Source organism: Puma concolor, chromosome B2, assembly GCF_028749965.1.
Source record: "Puma concolor isolate L17-30 chromosome B2, mPumCon1.1.hap2, whole genome shotgun sequence".
NCBI classification, from domain to species: domain Eukaryota; kingdom Metazoa; phylum Chordata; class Mammalia; order Carnivora; family Felidae; genus Puma; species Puma concolor.
Genome location: NC_141671.1, coordinates 10,042,408 through 10,064,452, shown reverse-complemented (window position 1 = coordinate 10,064,452; position 22,045 = coordinate 10,042,408). Strand labels below are relative to the sequence as shown.

At 40.9% G+C, this 22,045-nt stretch overlaps 1 long non-coding RNA gene across 1 annotated transcript in view; it reads right to left on the bottom strand.

Moving 5' to 3' along the window:
* Positions 1–22,045, bottom strand: part of LOC147580716 (uncharacterized) — a 59,128-nt gene that overhangs the window by 5,067 nt on the left and 32,016 nt on the right. The window contains exon 3 of the long non-coding RNA XR_015251031.1: positions 8,416–8,508. This is a non-coding gene — a long non-coding RNA (uncharacterized LOC147580716). The remainder of the gene's footprint in view (positions 1–8,415; positions 8,509–22,045) is intronic.

Sequence of the window (22,045 nt, the reverse complement as noted above, 5' to 3'; positions counted from 1 at the left end):
AAAAAAAGATGTAAATAAATAGGTTATAACATGTTCACAAATTGAAAGACTCAATATTATAAAGCTAAAAATACTCCTCAAATTTAATAATAAATACAATTGTAATTAAACCCCTGACAGAGTTTTATATATATTGAAATTGAGAAACGACTTCTAACATTTATCTGAAAGTACAAAAGGCAAAAGTCACCAAAATAATCTTCATCAACAACAACAAAAGCTGGATAATTTACAGTCCTGATACCAAACTTATTATAATGCTATATTAATTAAGACAATATAAACTGCCATAGAAACAGAGTATGAGATCAAGAGAGCACTATAGAATCCAGAACCTAAAACATACATATGAGGTCATTTGATTTATGACCAAGGGGGCCACTCACTGCAATGCAGTGGGGGAAATTACAGAATTTTCTACAAACGGTTCTGGGTCAATTGGATAGTCATGGAAAAAAGTAAATCTTTACTCCTGCCTCATAATATATACACACATAAAAATCTGTCCCATGGGGACTGTAGATCTAAATGTGAAGGGTAAAACAATGAAGCTTGTAGAAGAAAATATATGAGAATACCTTCATGACCTTGCAGCAAGCAAAAATTTCATATATAGGACCTAAGCACTAACTATAAATGTTTAAAAGGAATTTTAATTCATCAGAGGAACAGAATGCAGAAATAGACCCACATGATATGTGGTCAAATTATTTTGGCAAATATGCCAGGATAATTCAATGGCAAAAGGAAAATGTTGTTTGCTCGTTTGTTTTAACTTTATTTTTAAGCAAGCTCTACACCCAACCGGGGCTCAAACCCACAACCCAATGATCAAGGGTTGCACACTCCACCAACCGAGCCAGCCAGGTGCTTCAGAAAATGTTTTGTTTTGTTTTTTTGTTTTTAATTTTTTTTTCAACGTTTATTTATTTTTGGGACAGAGAGAGACAGAGCTTGAACGGGGGAGGGGCAGAGAGAGAGGGAGACACAGAATCGGCAACAGGCTCCAGGCTCCGAGCCATCAGCCCAGAGCCTGACGCGGGGCTCGAACTCCCAGACCGCGAGATGGTGACCTGGCTGAAGTCGGACGCTTAACCGACTGCGCCACCCAGGCACCCCCAGAAAATGTTTTTAACAAATGTACTTACGTCATCGAATCATCATACAACAACAAAACCAAAACTATGTCAAAGTTAAAACTTGAGTGCTGATAATGGCCCAGTTCTTGATCTGAATGGTAGTCACAGGGTTGTGTGTGTTTGGTGAAGATTCTCCAAGTTGTACGCTACCCTTTTCTACATGTATACTATACTTGTATTTAAAAAATACTATATGGGCCCCTGGGTGGCTTGGTTGGCTAAGCGTCTGACTCTTGACTTCCACTCTGGTCATGATCTCATGGTTTGTGGGATTGAGCCCCATGTCCAGCTCTGTGCTGACAGCGTAGAGCCTGCTTGGGATTCTCTTTCTTTCTCTTTCTCTCCCTCCTCCACTTGCATGCATTTCTCTCAAAATAAATAACATTTAAAAAAATACCATGTATGCGTGTATATGGATAGATAGTAGATAGATAGATAGATAGATAGATAGATAGATAGATAGATAGATAGGCAGGCAGACGGATTATTATTTTTTTTCCTTTGAGCCCTAACTCATGTGCCATCATAACGAACTGGCTGGAATCCACACCCTCGTTCACAAAGCTAGAAGTTATCCCCTCTACCTTCAACTCGAGCAGTATATATTTGTGTGATAGACTGGGCTGCTGTGACACCTGTAATACAGACTGAGTGGCTTATAAACAACAATTTCTTTCTTGCAGCTCTGGAAGCTGGAAGGTGCTAGCATTGTCTGGTTGTAGTGAAGGTCCTCTTCCGAGCTGCAGGCTGCTGACTTCTGCTGTGCTCCACATGGTGGAAGGGGGTGAGGAGGACCTCTGGGGCTCCTTTTATAAGGGCGCTAATCCCATACACGAGCGCTCCACTCTCAGGACCTAACCACCTCCCATGCCTGACTTCCTAACACCACCACCTTGGGTATTGGGTTTCCAACTTATGGATTTGGGGGGGAAACAAACACTCTGTTGCAGTTCGACACTTTCATGGTACATCCTACTTTTTTCCCTGTAGTAACATCGAGTGCAGATTTTATTTCCTCTACTAGACTGTAAACGGTTCCATCAGAGTATAATAGTGTTTGGCCATAGCAACTGCTCAGAAATTACACGTTGAAGGAGTGAATGGCACTTTAAGTTAGTCTTAAAACAAGCTTGAAAAATCTGTTTTTTTTAAGGCAATCATCATATCATAGCATTGAAACATTTATGATTAAATGAATTGCTGACAATGCACAGTGTGAATTAATTGCAGGCATAAATTCTATTGTAAAAATTATTTATATGTCTCATGTATACATTTCAATAAAGTGATATACCGGAAAAATTTTTTAACAGTTGAATATCTATATCTATCTATATCTATAGATAGATACAGCTATATCTATAGATATAGATAGATAGATAGATAGATAGATATAAGTTTATTTATTACTTATTTTGAGAGAAAAAGAACACAAACAGGGGAGGGGCAGAGAGAGAGAGAGAGAGAGAGAGAGAGAGAGAGAGAATCCCAAGCAGGCTCCACACTGCCACCGCAGAGCCCAATGCGGGGCTCACACTCACAAACCGGGATATCATGACCTGAGCCAAAACCAAGAGTTGGACACAACCAACTGAGCAACCCAGGTGCCCTAATATATTTGATTTTTTCATTAAAATGTGTATTTGAACATGAGACAGTAGTCTCTACTGGTAGGTAAGAGAGAGAGGCCTTATGATCTCGTGATCAATACATTTACTAGCTACCTGGACGATTGTAGCATGTGCGCATTCAAGTGTGATTATTTTTTTACCCGCCACTTTCTTCACTAGACTGGGAGCCCCACAAGGACATGGACCACATCATATCTGTCTTTGCACGTCCAGTATCAATCCCACATACTTGCTTTGAGTATACACATAACATTCACAAATTATATACAAACTCAGATGTTTAATGGATAAGTAAGTAACACTAACTGAAGTACTCGAAATCGAGAGATCTTAATTTTAGCCCAGCCCAGCTTTGAACTCTTGCACAGCCAACAAAGTCAGAAGATATTCCTTTTCCTTCCTTCTTCATCCCTACCCTCTCTAGCTACACCAAAAGCAATAACATTAATAGTGCTACATAAATTACAGGTCATCTCTACGTGTAATCCTCCTCTTATCCATTACTTTCTCTTCTTATCACACAAGAGATTACACACTGCAGTGCTACGAAACAAAAATGACATCTCTTTTGGGAAGAGACTCCTATCTTTGGACTCTTCCACGTCCTGGTCCATTGAACATAAATATTCAAGATCAACCAGGGTTCACAGACCCCCCCATAAATCCCATGCCCATCATTAACCCTGCCCTTTCGATGATTAATCTCTAAATATCTCAGGGTTGCAAATATACTTTCTCTCAAATGAACTCCACTTGGCTGATTGGGATATTTTCGGGTCCTGTATTGAGAAAGATCCTGAGGTTACCTTCCGTCTCAGCAGGACAGAGGGCTGTAATCAGTCAGTCAGGGAGGACAGACAAGGGGTATGCGTGTTCCATTATCTGCCATCCCTTGTCCGTGGCCTTTAATGATTTAATCCCAACAGGAGACTTGAAATAGTCATTCACTTATCCATTAATTCTTCTACTTATTCAAGATATACTCAGTGAGCACTGACCTCTAGGCCCCTAATAGCCAAGATTAGAGAACTAGCTAAGTGTTCCAGGACATTTACTCACAGGCCCTTTTAAATCAGATCCTCTTTTTGTGGTTGGTACAATCACTTCGACAGTGTCGATGAGCGCTCTTTCAGAGTGCATTCCCTTGCAAGACAAACACTAGCGTCCTTTAAACGTGTTATTTCATTCAAAGGTGTTCTCTTCTCTTTGCAAGGCAGCCACGGGTGCTAAGAACCGCTAGGGAGGAAAACGCTTGGTGTCCCTGCGGCCCTCAGTCAGAAAGGCATGCCACGCAGAGTAAACCCTACGATGTGGGTAGTTTATTTTGAAAACCTGGTACATTTTACCAGCTGAGAGTTGGTTACTGCTCCCTGAAGCCAAATGTATTTTCACTTCCTTGTTCTATTTTCCACGCAACTTCCCACTGAAAGAAACAATGAGAAATTTTATTTCCTGGGGTCGTGTCAGGCCTTTAGGAGTGAACGTTGGGATAGATAAGCCTCGTCCCACACCCTTTAGGTCCGATGACATCCTGCTGTCTTCTAAATTTTGCCAATTTTGACTTGCAAATGTCACATTTCTGTTTTTCTGGGCCCTGTCTTCAGGTTCACTGAGTATCATTTTCTTCAAGTGGAGATTTGTAAAATGTTGCCCAATTATTTCCTAATAAGACATCATCCCCTAAGTGTTTCTTAAGGAATGGTTAACCCTTGAAATGACTGCTCTACCAAACATTTGTAAATGTAATTAATTCATTTTCCTGATTTCCTAGGTGTGATATCACACGTACAAATGATAATAGACAAATCTGCTTCCTGGTGGGGAGCACCATGTGTTAGCACAGTAATCTATTACGCCACACACACATTATTCATTAACATTAATGTACATGTGCATAAAGCCCCACTCATTCATTAGAAAACTAAACCCCCTGGTGTAGAAATAAATCACACACCCAGCTATAGAAAGGCACTTGTTTTTATCTTTAACTTTGTAGTGTGGTACATGTCTAATGCATGCAATTGGACTGTTCTATACTATCTTTTATTGTAGCAAAGATATGGAGAGGCTGAGAACAAACTCCACGTCCTAAACCCGTCCATTCCAAGACTGACACAGTGCAGACCTACATCAGACATACCGTGGGTTCAGTTCTAGACCACCGCGGTAAAGCAAACATTGCAATAAAGGGAGTCAGACTATTTTTTTGTTTGTTTCCCAGTACATATAGAAGTTATGTTTACGCTATACTGTGGTCAACTAAGTTTGCAACATTATTATGTCTAACGCATCAATGTACATACCTTCATTAAAAACACTTTATTTCTATGCTAACCATTATCTGAGCTCTTAGCAAGTCTTAATCTTTTTGCTGGTGGGGGATCCTGTCTAGGTGGTGATGGTCATGGCCATTTCTCTCTCTCCTTTTTTTTTTTTTTATTTTTAATTTTGAGAGAGACAGAGACAGCGCAAGGGAGGGAGGGGCAGAGAGAGAGGGAGAGAGGGAATCCCAAGCAGGCTCCACACTGCCAGCGCAGAGCCCAGGGCGGGGCTCGATCCCACAAAGCTGTGAGATCATGACCTGAGCTGAAACCAAGAGTCTGACCCTTTACCGACTAAGCTACCCAGGCGCCCCCATGGCCATTTCTTAAAAAAAGACAACGATGAAGTTTGTTGCATCAACGGACTTTTCCTTTCACAAACAATTTCACATGATGCTGTTTGTTAGCACTTCACCCACAGCAGAACTTCGTTCAGAATTGGAATCTATCCTCTGAAACCCTGCCGCTGCTTGATCAACTACATTCATGGAATATTCTAAAGCCCTTGCTGTCCCATCAGCAGTCTTAACAGCACTTCCACCAGGAGGAGATTCCACCTCAGGCAACTACTTCTGCTCTTCATCCATAAGAAGCACTTCCTCATCCATTAAAGTCCGATCATGAAATTGCAGTAATTTGGGCTCACCTGGAGCCTCCACTTCTAACTCTAGTTCTCTGGATGTTTCTACCACATCTGTGGTTCCTTCCTCCACTGGAGTCATGAACCCCTCAAAGTCATCCGTGAGGGCTGGAATCAACTTCTTCCAAAGTCCTCTTCATGTTGACATTTTGACCTCTTCCCATGAATCATGAAAGTTCTTAATGACATCTAAAAGGGTGAATCCCTTCCAGAAGGTTTTCAGTTTCCTTTGCCCAGATCCATCAGAGGAATCACTGTGAAAAGTTTAGCCTTAAAAAATGGATTTCTTAACGCATAAGGCTTGGAAGTCAAAACTGCTCCTTGATCCATGGGCTGCAGAAAGGATGCTGTATCAGCAGCATAAAAACAACGTTCATCTCATTGTCCACCTCCATCAGAGCTCTTGGGTGACCAGGCATATAGTCAATGAGCAGTAATATTTTGAAAGAATTTTTTTTTTCCTGAGCAGTAGGTCTCAACAGTGGGCTTAAAATATTCAGCAAGCCATGTTGTAAACAGATGCGCTGTCATCCGGCGTTGTTGTTCTGTTTACAGAGCACAGGCAGAGTAGATCCAGCATCATTCTTCAGGGTGCTAGGACTTTTGGAACGGTGAATGAGCATTGGCTTCAGCTTCAAGTCAGCAGCTGCATTAGTCCCTAATAAGAGAGTCAGCCTGTCCTTTGAAGTTTTGAAGCCAGGCATTGACTTCTCCACTCTAGCTACAAGTCCTAGATGGCATCTCCTTCCAGTAGAAGGCTGTTTTGTCTACACTGAAAATCTGTTGTTTAGTGTAGCCACCTTCATCAACCACCTTAGCTAGATCTTCTGGAAAACATGCTGCAGCTTCTACATCAGTACTTGCTGCTTCACCTTGAACTTGGGTGTTACGGAGACGGCTTCTTTCCCTAAACCTCACGAATGAACCTTTGCTAGCTTTCAACTTTCCTTCTGCAGCTTCCTCACCTCCCTGAGATTTCATGGAATTGAAGAGACTCAGGGCCTTGCTCTGGATTAGGCTTTGCTTAGGGGACTATTGGGGCTGGTTTGATCTTCCGTCCAGACCCCTCAAACTCTCTCCTTATCAGCCAGAAGGTTGTTTCCCTGTCTTATCATTTGTGTGTTCACTGGAGCAGCACTTTCCATTTCCTTCAAGAACTTTCCTACTGCATTCACCACTTGGCTAACTTTTTTGGCGTAAGAGACCTAGCTTTTGGCCTGTCTTGGCTTTTGACATGCCTTCCTCACTGAGCTTAACCATTTCTAGCTTTTGATTTAAATTGAGAGATGGGACTATGCCTTTCACTCAAACACTAGAGACCATTATAGGGTTATTAACCAGCCCAATTCCAATAGTCCTGTGTCTCAAGGAATAGGGGGGCCCAAAGAAGGAAAGAGATGTGGAGAAACTGCCGGTTGGTGCAACAGTCAAAAGACACACAACACTTATCAGTCAAGTTCACCATCTTATACTGGCACTGGATCACAGATAATCCCCACACATATAATAATAGTGAAAAAGCCTGAAATCCTGTGAGAATTACCAAAATGTGACACAGAGACACAAGGTAAGCAAATGCTTTTGTAAACACAGTGCCAACAAATCTGCTCGACACAGGATTGCCATATGCCCTCCTTGTGTAAAAACAAAACAAAACAAAAACACCCAACAAAACAAAACACACACACACACACACACACACACACACAAACAAAATCCCGCAACATCTGCAAGGCACAATGCAGCAAATGCAATGAAACCGGCTATGCCCATAGTGTTAGACCAATCCCCCTTCACCTGGTCATTAGCGTTCCCTACCAAAAGACACGTGGTTCAAGTGGGCAAATATTCTGCAGGCTGATAGTAATGCACATAGATTGCAGTAGTAGGGAAAACTTTTGGTTGACTTTCAGGGGAGGGAAGAAAAAAAAAAAAAAAAGAAGGCTCTTGAACTTGAAATCCCACCCTCGTCTGCTTATTTCTGCCGGAAATGGTGAGTAAGCTGCCACCAGTCCCTGCGTTCTGAGTTCCCCAGCTGTAAAATGGGATAATGACAACACCTACCTCACGGGGCTGTTGGGAGGATAAATGGGATAACAGACATGAAGTGCCCGTCGAGACCCACCACAGCAGGACAGAAACCAGAGAAGGAAGAGGAGATGTTCCTTCCGCCAATTAACTTAAGGCATGGAAATCGTGATAATGAGGCCCTACTCTGTGCCAGCCACTCTACGCGAGGCTTTTACCGTATCCCACGCGATCCTCATGATTCCCATAGATGATGCTCATGCTTCCCATTGTGTATGCAAAACAGTGTTACAGTTTACAGCCTTCTGGCCCAGAGAGGTTAGGTAGCTCTCTGTAGGTCACACAGATTCTGGCATCAGGATTCTGTGACTGAGGTCTGTGCTCTTTCTCTGATCAAAAAAAAGCTCAAGAACAAATGCAGGAGAACTTTGGTTCTAGAAAAGTAGCCAAACCCCATAAATTGCCATGATATCTTTTTTGCAGCTTCTCAGAGAATTCTTATAGATAACAGTTTTCTAAAACTGGGAACCATTTTTAACAATATCACTGAGTATAGCTACATTGGGGGGAAAGAAACCAGAATATTAAGCATTCTCAGAGTGAGGTAACAAATGTCAGGGTAACGTTAGGGCCGTGCACGCTTTCTCAGCTCCAACTTGCCTGGCTTCGCCCATGAGGGGAAGAGATATCCGGTCGCATTCTGCTAGAGGTTTTTCAACATTTCCTGGTAAAATGGCAGCATGTCTAACCTAGTTTTAAAACAGAAATAAAGAAAAGAGTTGGTTTGGAATACAGACTGCAAAAGAATATGTACGCTTTCATCCGCATTTACACAGAGATTTTTAAAATGTTTACTTGTAATATGATTAGTGTTTGAAAAGATTTATCTCGTATAAAAATAGTTTTAAAGTTGTAAAAAAATGTTTTAAATAAATAAGAGGCTGTGAGAACCATCTAGCATTTACAACATTGTTAAGTACTGATTGAAGTGTCGCTTCAGTAATGCTTTTAAAATTTCCTGCATAAACTAGTGCCCTTATATGTCTCCATAAACAGTTTCAGTATGTGTTCTTGGCTCTTAACAAAGATGAATACTTCGAACGAGGGACTGGTATTAGCATTTCTTCAGCAAATGGTAAAAATTCATTATGACCTTCTCGCTTAATCTATCCCTACATAATCTACTTTGCGTTTGGACCCAAGAAAATGATGTAAGAATTTCCATAGGGGGAGGGGGGCTGGTGGCATTTTATTTTAAGTCAGAGAGATTTTTCCATATATGAACTGCTACCCTTCCTGAATATAAAAATTAATAGCAAATACATTCCTTAAAACTTTACAGTTTTAAAACACATATCATCTATATGCAAATATATAGAGGGCATTAATATTTTTTTCCCTCAAATTCAATTCTCATATTCTTTGATTTGTATTTGCTCCCACTCAGAATACCTAAGATTCTAAAATGTTGGCATTCTGAAACACAGCCATTAGGAGAGTTGTTACATATTTAATTTCATGCTCCACTCAGCATAAAGCAGTTGGGGGACTACGGACCAAAGCAAATTAAGTGGCTTCTTAGATAATTTCCTGCTTAATTGAAAGCAGGTAGCTTTTTAAAAGTAATAATTGGCATTTGTTTCAAATGATTGTAAGGTTATTTCTTTTTTTAATACATGGTCATAGGATAACTAGTTCAAGCACAGTGGGTCGGGAGGTCCCCCCAGAATATAAGGGACATGGATGTGACTTGGTGCTGACAGCAAATAACTGGGACACCCCATGGAGATGCGTGGATCTGGGGACATGGGGCAGAGTGGAGGAACAAATACACACACACACACACACACACACACACACACACACACATGAATTTCCTTTCTATCATTCTGCTTAACTCTTAGCACTGGTTTAATGTTAGCAAGTGGTCTATGATGAGGCTGGTGTCCCAGTTCATATCTACAGATGGCTGTTCCTCATTACAGTATGAAACTGGCCATCGGCTGTGATATACTCTCACTTCTGGAGACACAGTGCTAGCAGTGAATGTGAGCGTGCGAATGTGGAAAACACAAAAGGAACTGATTTGACGTAAATGCCTACATAGCGAATGTACTATGGAGTCCTGTTTTGTCAGGAGTCAAATTTTCAGACGTTTTCAAATGTATTGGATCTGTTAAAGAGCTGTTAAAATTACAGAAAAGAGTAAATGCTTTCTTGTTGCCTAGATCTGACAGAAAAACAGAGAGAGAACGAAAGAGAGAGACAGAGTCAGTCACAGAGAGCAAAAGGGATTCTTTAGAACCAAACATTTTAAAACACTCAAGGGAAAAATATACATGGCATTTTTATATTCATCAATTGCCATGGTGATTCATGCAACGAATAGCGAACATCGGTGCCCCAGAGCTACAGGATAAGGGTTGAGAGATGCACTTTGGGTATGTGCTGAAACTTTAATGTGGCCTGCAGTCTCTTCAGGCCCCGATTCTATTGTCTGTGGTACTTTAGATCACTGTGCATAGTCAGGCTGTCCTTAGAACCGCTAACTGGGCAGTTAGAGTGCAATGTCAATTTCTTTTTTAAATACTTGCAACCATCCTGAGTACTGAGTGCTTAGCTTCCCATTTTTGTGACATTCCCAGGAATGTTTTTGAGTCATTTATAAGTCAAAGGAAGGAAGGAAGCGGAGAAGGAAGGGAGGGAGGGAGTAAGAGAAGGAAGGAGGGAAGGAGGGAGAGAAGAAGTGAGGGAGAAAGAAAGGGAGGGAAAGTTGCCAGCAGAGGAGGCTTGAGTGAGTCATGAGGGACGTCCAGCAGCTACTCTAGTCTTCTGCCTTCCTGGCATAGAGTAAAACTCCACTTCCCAACCTACGTGAAGTTGAGCAGGGTAATGTGACATCCTTTGGCTTTTAGAAGATGACTCCGTTGATAATAAACTTTCAGAGCCAGTGTAGGAATACCTGCTTCCCCACTTGTTAGCGGCCTAGCAACAGACAACTCTCCAGATGGAAGAGGCTCCATCAGCCTTACTCAGACTTGGAAGAAAACGACTCAGGGCAATGTCTTCAGCCAACCCACGATGGACATGCAGCAGAAGCCAGAGAGAAACCTTTGTTCCTATAGATTTTACTCTAACATATTCTTCATCCTAACTAACACAGGAAGAGCTCCACTTGCAGCAGTGATTACCCTAAAATTTAAAGGAAGAAGCAAAAACACAGACAGTATGAGAGGATATGATGTTCTAGAAAGCATAGGAAATGGAAAATTTCAAATACCGGCAATAACTGGTCTAGACACTAAGGACAAGACTAACACTTCCATCAGGTATCCCGTAACGTACGCGGATGGTCAGGGGGTATGAGTTTTGAAAGTGCAGAGGTGATTTTAGCTCCTCACTGACCTATTTTGGCCTCCTTCCGACATTACTTCCCTCAGTGCTCAATGTAATTTGTGAGGAGTTCCTAGTTGCTTGTTGCCGAAAATGATGACACCGGAGTTTCTGGCTTTGGTATCTGAATTGATGCGGGTGCTATTTAATGAGACAGAGAACACCAATGAGAGGTAGAATCTGGACATGTTGAACTTGAAAAGCCAGGGACACACCCAAAGGGAGACATCCATGGATAATCAGAGATCCACTGCATGAGTCTAGAGCTTAAGGGAGAGATTTGAGCTCAAGATACAAATTGGAATCTTTCAGCTTTTTCATACTACTTTGAACTGGACAAGATTATCCAGGGTCAGTACCCATGGGAAGAGGAGGCTGGAGCTTCAAATGACACCAATATTTAAGGAATAGGGAAAGAAAGGGAACTCTCAAAAGAAAATGGCAAAGTGAAGTAGGGAGAATTGTTGCTTAATGAAACTTCCAGGCCCTTAACCTCTAAGTGTTCGCCCAGTTCTTTAATTCCTGCTATGGTTTTACTTCCTTCCCTATTCAGTTAGACCACAGTCATTTTTACCTCTTTTTTGCAAGGTCAATTGTCATTCTTATTGACTTACACCGCTACCCTGTATACCTTCTGCCCTAGATCAATAAAAAAAAAAAAAAAAAAAAAATCCACATTTCTATTTTTACAATGATATCTTCCCCAGAACTATTTTTTCTGACTATTACTGAGTCTAAGGTTAAAAGGCTTTCAGGGTAAGCCCTCTGATACAAGTACTCAGCCCAAATATTTAGCTTCCATAATCACTATATACAAGTGCTACACTGAACGCGGCCATGGGAAGAAAGAGCTAATATTTAAACATATATTATTTGTTGGTCTTGCTCTGTGATATATCTTTTACATGTTTAATCTTGAAAATACCATGAATTAGTTTTTATTGACTTTTAAAAAGATAAGAACCTTACCAAAATTCTGATTATAATACAGCTTCTCTGATCCAAAAGTCTAAGCCTGCCACTGGGCTCAGCTGCCTTCCAAAGAATAAGATGTTGTTCTCTTCTTGAAAGTATTTCCAATGCTGGCCAAGAGAAAATCCACTTATGTTAGAATTATTTGAAAATAGTCCCAAACCTAACGGAAATAGAAACCAAGACCCTGCCATAACCTACAATGTCAAACAGATAGAGGTTCTCAACTCTGACTATACTTTTTTAGAATCATCCAGGCTGCTTTTAGAAAACATTGGGTCTTCTGTTTCCAGAAGGATGGACTAGACACATTTTTCTGTATTCCTCCCCCTAAGTAAAACTACAAGCTCTGGACATTATGCAAAAAAACAAACATAAGAAGACTGAACACAAAGTGGAGAGAAATAGGTAAACAAGTTCGGGAACTAGGCATCTGAGGAACAATACACAGTGCATTCCCTGGGCTTTCTTCTTGCCTCCAATATCCCCGATGAGGTGCTGGGGAGGCGGCAATCCGGAAATGCCAGAAAGCACAGACCAAAAAAAGCCTCAACAAAAGCCTGCTCTCTGTAGACAAAGGACAAGGGGGTATTGTAGCCAGACAGAAAATGCTTAGACAGTAATGGCTTTACTGCAAATACCACAGAGAAAACTATGGCTCCATCCCTACCTCCATCAGTGAAAAAGTGAGGGGGAGCCTAGACTTCTACCCTTGCCATGTACCCCAACAGACTCACCTGAGTGGTGTCAGAGAAGGAAAGTAGAACACTGAGACTCTCATCCCCACAAGGCAATAAGGGGACCCCCCAATGGTGTCCATTGGACCATGGGAGGAGCCTGGACCTGCCCGCCATTCAGAAGTAAAAAAGTGTTCCTTCCTTCCCCACTGGAGGGTGTCAAGAAGGCTTACTGGAAAGTCAGGGCTTTCACCACCACCCAGTAACAAGACCACCCCCACTTCACAATGTCAGCAGGGGTCACGTGGGGAACAGTAATGAAGCCGTCATGCCCCACGGAGTCCTGGTGGGGAGTCACTTCCTTGCCGGTGTCAAGAGAGGCACGGACTTCCACCCCTACCAGGCAGCAATAAGGCAGCACCTTTCTCCCTCTCCCCCCACCCTTCCTTTCCTTTCAGATCTGTGTTAGAGGCCTTCTAACACAGAAGTTCTAAGTAAGATCCGGAGTCTCAACATAACACCCCTAACATCCAAGTTTCAATAGAAGATCACTCTTCGTAACAAGAGTCAAAAAAATCTTAACTTGAATGAGAGAAGAAAACCGATAGACACCAACACTGCAATGACAAAGATATCAAGATTATCGCCACAGAGTTTGAAGCAGCCATCATAAAAATGTTTTAATAAGCAACTACGAACATGCTTGAAACAAAAAATTAGGAAGTCTCAGCACAGAAAACAAAGATATAAAAAGGAACCAAAAGGGTATTATAGAATTGGAAAATACAATAACAAAACAAAACAAAACAAAACAAAACAAAACACCAATGGGTGAATGGGGGGATAAAACAACGAATCAATGATCTTGAACATAATAATACAAGTTACGCATTCTGGAAGAGAGAGAAAATAGGTTTTTCAAAAATGAGCTGAGCCTCAGAGACTGGTAGTGCAACAACATTAGACATCTAATATTCAAATCCTTGGAGATCAGGAAGGAGAAAGAGGATGGGGTTGAAGACGTATTTAAAAAAATTAATGGCTGAAAAATCCCCAAATGTGGCAAAAGGCAGTAACCAACAGATTCATGAAGGTAAGTGAAAACAAGAGGGATAAACAAGCGCGATAACGAAATCCACAAGTCTCCTTGAAGTCAAACTTCTGAAAACTAAAGAAAAAATAATAAATCTCTAAAGTGGCAAGGAAAAAGCAGCATCTTATTTATAGGGGGAAAAACTATCACCAACGTGACAGCAGACTTCTCACCCAAAACCATGGAGGCCAGAAGGAAGTGGTACGATATTTTTCTAGTCTGGAAAAAAAGAACTGTCAAGCCCAGAATTCTATATCCACCAAAAATATCTTCCAGGGATGGAGGGTAAATCCAGGCATTCTCAAATGAAGGTAAACTAAGATAATCTGCCACAAGAGACATACCCTAAAAGAACAGCTAAAGAATTTTCTAAACACAAAGGAAATGATAAGAGAAGGAATCTTGGAATATCATGAAGCAAAGCAACAGAAATAATAAAAATATGGATAACTGCATTAGGTTTTCTTTTTCCTCTTTAGTTTTTTAATAATGTTTGACTATTGAGACAAAAATGATAACACTATCTTAGGAGGTTCTAAATGTATACAGGAAATACTTAAGAAATTATATTGTAAGTGAAGGAAAGTAAAGGGGTATAAAAGAAAAAATTTCAACATATCATTTGAGTTGGTAAATTGCTATTATCAGTAGACTGTGTTAAGTTATGTATATATAATGAAATCCTAGAGCAACCGCTAAAAATGTCATACAAAGAGACACTCAAAAACACAATAGACAAATCAAAAGGGCATTTTTTAAGGTTTGAGTATTCTGCAGGAAAGCAAGAAAAAGAAAGAAGATAAATGAAAAAGAGAACAAATGTAAAATAAAAATAAGATTGCAGACTTGTCATGTCAATAATGAAATTTAATGTAAATGGTCTAAATATACCAACTAAGGAAGCAAGACTAACAGAATGGACAAAAAATAAGGAGATGACCCAACAATATGCTGTTTACAAGAAGCTCACTTCAAATACTGATACAGGGGCACCTGGGTGGCTCAGTCAGTTAAGCATCCGACTCTTGATTTTGGCTCAGGTCATAATCTCATGGTTCATGTGTTTAAGCCCCACATCAGCCTCTGCGCAATGCAGAGCCTGATTTGGATTCTCTGTCTCTCCCTCTCTCTCTCTACCTCTCCCCTGCTCATGCTCTCCCTTTCAAAATAAGTAAATAAACTTAAAAGAAAAAACCAAATATGCTCATAAAGGTAGGACGAAAGCAAAAGGACGGAACAAGATAGACCATGCACTCATTCATCAAAGAAGAAGTTTAAAAAAGGCTACATTAACATTAGAAAGCTAGACTTCAAAGCAAGAACAATTGTAAGGGACAGAGGGGGACAGGACATCACATAGTAATAAAAGGGTTGATTTATCAAGAAGACATAGTGATTCTAAATGTTATGCACCAAATAACAGAGCTGCAGTGAACAAAAACTGATATAACACATGGATCAAATCCTGGACTTGGAAACAAGCCTCAAGGGATTTAAAAGAATTAAATCACATAGAGTGTGTCCTCTTACAATAATGAAGTCAAACTAGGCATCAGCCACAGAAAGATAACAGGAAAATAAACAAGCACTTGGAAACTAAACAGCACCCTTCTAAGTAACCCAAAAGTCAAAGAAGAAGCCTCAATGAATATTAAAAAAATACAATGAACTGAATGAACGTGAAACTTATGGGATGCAGCAAAAACAGCATTCAGAGGAAAATTTATAGTACTGAAAACATATTAGAAAGCAGGAAAATTCTCAAGCAAAAATCCAAAATTACATCTCAAGAACCTAGAAAAGAAAGAGTAAAGTAAACCCAAAGTAACAGCGGAAAGAAATAATAATGATATGAGTAGAAATCCATGAAACTAAAAACAGAAAAAGAGAGAAAATTAGTGAAACAAAACATTGTTCTTTGGAAAAAAACAATAAAATTGACAAATATCTGGCAAGACTATCAAAGAAAAGAAAAAGACACAAATTAATAATATTAGGAATGAAACAGAAATATCTGATATCACTACAGATCCTCCAGACATCAAAAGAATAGCAAGAGAATACTACACACATAAATTTGACAACTTAGATAACATAAACCAGTTCCTAAAAAAGCATCAGCAATCCCACCCCCATAATATAAAATAGATATTATGAATAGCATTATACCTAGTAAGGAAACTGGATGTGTTATTTTCAAATTCCAGAAAAAGAAATCTCCACATTCAGATTGTACCAAACATTTTATACCAAATATTTAAAAAAAGAATTAGCACCAATTACTATGCACTTTCTTCCCTATAATAGAAAAGATAGAACACTTTCCAATTAATTTTGGGAAGCCAATATTATACTGATACTAAAGCTAGACAAATATAGTCAAGAAAGAAAGAGGGAGAGAGAGGGAAGGAGAGGGAGAGAGAGGGAGGGAAGGAGGGTGGGAGAGAGGGAGGGAGAGAGGGAGGGAGGGAGGGAGGGAGGGAGGGAGGGAGGGAGGGAGGAAGGAAGGAAGGAAGGAAAGAAGGAAGGGAAGGAAAGGAAGGAAGGAAATAAGGAGCAAGAAAGAAAAGAAAAGAAAAGAAAAGAAAAGAAAAGAAAAGAAAAGAGGAAAAAAATTATAGACTAATATCCCTCAGGAATATAAATGCAACAATCCTTGACAAAATATTAGCAAATGGATTTTACCACTATGTCAGCTCAGAATTATATACTGTGACCTAGTGGTATTTATTCCTGGCATACAAGAATGGTTCAACATTTGTATATCAATCAATATAAACTACCATATTTATAGGCTAAAAAAGAAAAATCACAAATCCTATCAACTGATGCACAAAAAGTTCTTGACAAAATTCAGTATCAATTCATGATGAAAACTCTCAGAAAACGAGGAATAAGAGGAACTTCCTCAAATTGATTTTTAAAACTTAAAAAATAAATAAACCTATAACTATCACCATACTTAATGATGAAAGATTGAAGGCCTTCCCTCTAAGATCAGGAATTAAGGAAGGATGTTCCATTTCACTATTGCTACTCAATATAGTATTGGAAGTTCTAACCCATGAGGCAAGAAAAGGAAATAAAACAAAGAACTAAAACTCCCTACATGACATGATACTCTATGTAAAACAATCCCAAGGAATCCAAAACAAACCAACAAACCAACAAAAAACCTCCCAGAACAAATAAGTGAGTACAGCAAAGTCATAGAATACAAGATCAACATACAAAAATCAAGTCAATCTCTACACAGAAGCAGCGAGCACATACAAACAGAAATTAAAAATACCTAACGTTTGCAATTGCACAAGACATAGGTGTAAATCTAATAGACATGTTCAGAGCTTATATGCTGAAAACTACAAAATGCTAATGAAGGAAATCAAACAGGATCTGAATAAGTGGAGACACATACTGTGTTCATAAAGTGAGAGAGCTCACATAGTAAAGATGTCAATTCTTCCCAAATTGATGTATAGTTTTAATACAATACCTATCAAAATCCAGGCAAGATTTATTGCAGATATACATAAGATTATTCCAAACTTTTTATAGAAAGGGAATAGAACTAGAATAGCCACACACACACACACACACACACACACACACACACACACACACATATATATATACCCACATGGGTATTCTCTATATATATGCATCTCTCTATATATATGCATTTATTTATATAAATAATGCATGTATATACACAAAGGGAATTTATACACATAGCCACAGTTGTTAAGATAGTGTGGTACTTATGGAGAGATAGACATACTGATCAATAGAACAAAACAGAGAAGCCCAAAATAGACCCCCCATAAAGACTACCAACTGATTTTTTGCAAAGGTGCTCAAAGCTGTACAATGAAGGAATAATAGTCTTTCAATAAATTGGATATTCATAGGCAAAACATGAACTTCTATCTAAACTTGACACCTTACATGAAAATTAACTTAAAATGGATCATGAACTCACATGTAAAATGTAAAACTGTAACACTTCTAAAAGAAAACATAGGAGAAAGTCTTCAGGATTTAGCATTTGGTGGAAAGTTCTTAGACTAGACACCAAAAGCATGATCCATAAAAGGAAAAATCAAAAGATCAGATCTCATCAAAATTAAAGACTTTGCTCTCCAAAAGATCTCTTTAAGAGGATGAAAAACTACGACAAACTACTTGCAAACCACATGTCTGCTGAAGGACTCACATCTAGAAATTATGAAGAACTCTCAAAACAATAGCAACAAAACAAACAATCCGATGAGAACATGGGCAAAAGACATGAAGAGACATTTCATTGAAGAGAATATGTGAATGGCAAGTAATGACACAAAAAGATGTTCAACATCACTAATCACTGGGGAAATGCAAATTAATAACACCACGGTAAAAGATCAGTACATACCTATCAGAATAGTTGAACTACAAAATGCTGACAGGATGGGAGAAACTGATTCTCTTGTGCATTGCTGCTAGGAAAGTAAAATAGTACAGCATTCCTGGAAAATAGTTTGGCAGATTCTTAAAAACTAAACATATACTTACTATATGAGCCAGCAATCACACTCCTGGGCACTTATCCCAGAGAAACGAAAACTTACATCCACACAAAAACCTGTACGTACAAAAATGTTCACGGCAGCATTATTTGTAACAGTCCCCAAGAAGGAAACAACCACACTGTCCTACGATAGATGAATAATTAGTGTGCTACATCCCTATGATGGAATACATCTCAGTTAAAAAGGAATAAACTGTTACTATATGCATCAACTTGTATGGATATCTCAAGGGCATGATGCTGAATGCGGAAGAAAATCTCAGGTCACAAGCTCTAAGAATCAATTTATGTACATTCTCAAAATGACAAAATAATCGAGATGGAGACCACATTCGTGGTTCCAGGGGTTAGGGAATGGTGTGAAGAGGAAGGAACCTATAAAGGGATTACAGGAGAAAGAACTTTGTGGTGTTGGAATAGTTCTGTCTTGATTGTGCTACAATCACCATCAACTTACAGAAATCTACAGGTGATGAGATGACGTAGAATTACAGGAACACTTTACAACAATGTCAATTTCCTGATTTTTATTATAGATACATCCAATGTAAGAAAAGGTATATAAAATGTAACCAGGGGTGGAAATAAAGTGAAAGATATATGAGACCTCTCTATACCATCTCTAGCCAACGGTATTTTTTCAAAGTTCATGGGGTAATTCTAAAGTGTGGCTAGGTAGCTAACACGATTATTGAAATGACATACCTAAGTAGTATACCTACAAGTCTAGTGGAGGAGAAGGAGAAAACTAAACATGCAATCTATTTTAAGCCTCCTGAGCTTCCCCCCTCCCTCTAATGTGGAAACGTGGCATTTAGGTGAAGCCAAATAATATGGATGGGATAATCCAGCCATCCAGCCATTATGTTATAGACTATTTCACACAAAAAATGCCAAGCCCAATAGATTGTTCTTTGGATTCTAAAGCATTTAGTATCAATGTTATAATTTTAAAACGTTAAGGAGCAATTACAATCACATTTAAATATGCAGCAATTTTAGAAAATTAATGTTTCACCGAGTCCTCATTTTTGATGGGTAACAAAATGAGCTCAAGACTTAAAAAAAAAAAAAAAAAAAAAACTTTTAACAAACTGCTGACTATTATCAGCAGTAACCCTGAGAAACATCGGAAAAGGAAGCATTCCTATCTTTACCATTAATTCTATTACATCAGTTATTTTTATTAATAATGCTCACCCACTGCCTGGCAGTCTCTCTGTATTGAACTGTTTGGGAAGTGCGTTGAAGACATAGAATCCAAGGATTATTATGAGCCCATAAATGACAACATGACCAACTAGAGGCCTTGGGCGGTGATTAACCATTCCTTAGCACCATCATCCAAAGATACTCACTGTGCATCTATTCGGCCAGGCAGGAGATTTAAAGGTTTTAGGGATGAGTCCTCCGCCTTCAAAGCGTTTAAAATCTGTTTGAGGACTGGACTAAAGACATAAACTTAAATAAGAAAGCAAAGAAGGGTCTGCTGAAATGTGAACTAATAGAAAGTAGAAAGGCCCAAAGTGCTTGTTTTCGCTGGAAGTATTTTTGTAAGAGGTGGGAAGGGAGTTTGTATCTTCGGGGCTCATTCATCCTGTAGATGAGCCCTTCAACAATGCAGATTTAGCCTATCCATGGGAGGACTGCCCTTAGTTCTCACTTGTGGATTTAATCCAGAAATGAAGCTGTTTTGAAGCAAGAGGTTTGGCAAAAAAAAAAAAAAAAAAAAAAAAATGAAATGAGGCATAAGGAATCACCTCCACCCAACTCCAGTCCACAGTTATGTCTTCTTCCCCCCCCCCCCCCCCCACGCCCTTCCTTCAGGGTTTAAAGATTTCTGGATGGGGGTAGGGGGTGAGGAGGGGAGTGGGTCGCTTGCTAAACTATTTGCCTTACTCCAAAAGCACCAATCTCTTCCATCCCTTCTAGCCTCTCCTCCTCCTCATTCTCTCTCCCTGGCTCTCTCCAAATTGGATCCTCACATACTCCCCATTCTAATTTACAGAACTTCAACTTACCAGATTTTTATTTTCTGTTCTGGAAAGATTTATCCATTTGGAAGAGTTCAATTCCCAACTTTAAGGTCCTAACTGTCATGAAGTCCGATTTAAAAGCAAAATAAGAACCATCGCGTTTTAACAGGGCACAGTGCAAATTCTTTTAAAGAAAGTTGTTGTGTGACGGTGGGAGGTAATCAGTACCTACTCAGACATTCTTCTCTAAGACAGCAGAGGTTTATCATTTTCGTTATTGTGGCCATGAATTTTTCCTCCTTTGCTTTATGCCTTTTGGCAGGAGACTCCGACTCTGCAGGTGTTAGCGCTGCAAGGGCCGAACCCAACCGCCAGTAGGTCTGCCGAGCCTAGCATGGGATGTTGCCCAGCAAAACACAGAGCCCAGGGAGACCGAGACGGAGGAAGGGCGCCTGCAAAGCGCGCTTCGGAGGAGACTGGGACCTGAGCCCTAGAAAACTAGAGCGAGTGCATTTCCCGGCAGGGGGAACCCGCAGGAGCCAGAAAAAGAAGAGAGAGGGAGAGAGAGAAAGAAAAAAAAGAAAGAAACCCACCCCCGCGCTCTTAAGCCCAGCGCGAGCAGCGAGCGCGCGGGCTGGCTGGGCTGCTCCAGCTGGAAGTCATTGTGCCGGCTGGCGTCTGCGTTGTCAGGACGACCGCCCGGCCGGCGCCAGCGGAGGGGGGGAGGCGGGCTCGGTGAATGGGTGACGTCACGCGGCCGGCGCCAGGCAGTCTGGGCGGCGGAGCCAATGAATCAGCTGTCGGGGGGGGCGGGGGGGAGGCGGCGCGGCGCGCGGGCGGAGATGCAGGAATGCGCCGCGAGCCGCGCGGCCTGGGCGGGCGGGAGGCGCCTGCGCCCCGCCCCTCCCTGGGCGGCCCGCGCGGCCGCGGCTCGCCCTACCCGCTCTCCCCTCGCCTCGCGCCCGGGCTGCGGCTCCGCGGCCCTGCGGCGCGGCCCCTACCATCCGCCCACGGGCGCGCGCCCTGCGGGGACCCCCCGCGAGCTGGGCCTGGCGCGATCAGGCCGCATCTTCTGTTTTCCGCTCGTTGGGACTGTGCCACTCACTCCTGACAAAGGGAAAACCCACTGAAACTCGCCCTTGCCGAGGAGGCATTCTTTGGAAGTGTTGATGAGTTAATTCACCGTGGCCTTACTCTGTGCCCTGCCTTGTGCTGCTATCCCAGGAAAGGAACCGGGGGTTCGGAACGGCTCGGAATTGCGCAGGGAAGGAAAGAAATGTAACGAATTCATGATTCAGGCGTGGAGCCCACTGCCTTTTCTTGCACTGCTCCGTTGTGCCTTACTACACAGTGCCTTTGAGGGTCTAGGAGGCAAATGCCTGCCTCCAAAGGGCTCCAGTTTCTTCAGTGCTTCTGGGTTTTGTTTTTCCTCTGTCTTGCTGTCCGCTAGACGGTGACCAACAGAAGGCCGAGTACTGAGTCATGGTCATTGCTGCATCCCAATGTTGAGCGCCCTCAAATGCAGGGTAAGGACTCTAAAATTGTGATGGATCATCTACAGTGCGAGAGCAAATGATCTTCGAGTAAAGGCTGGAGTAAAATGAA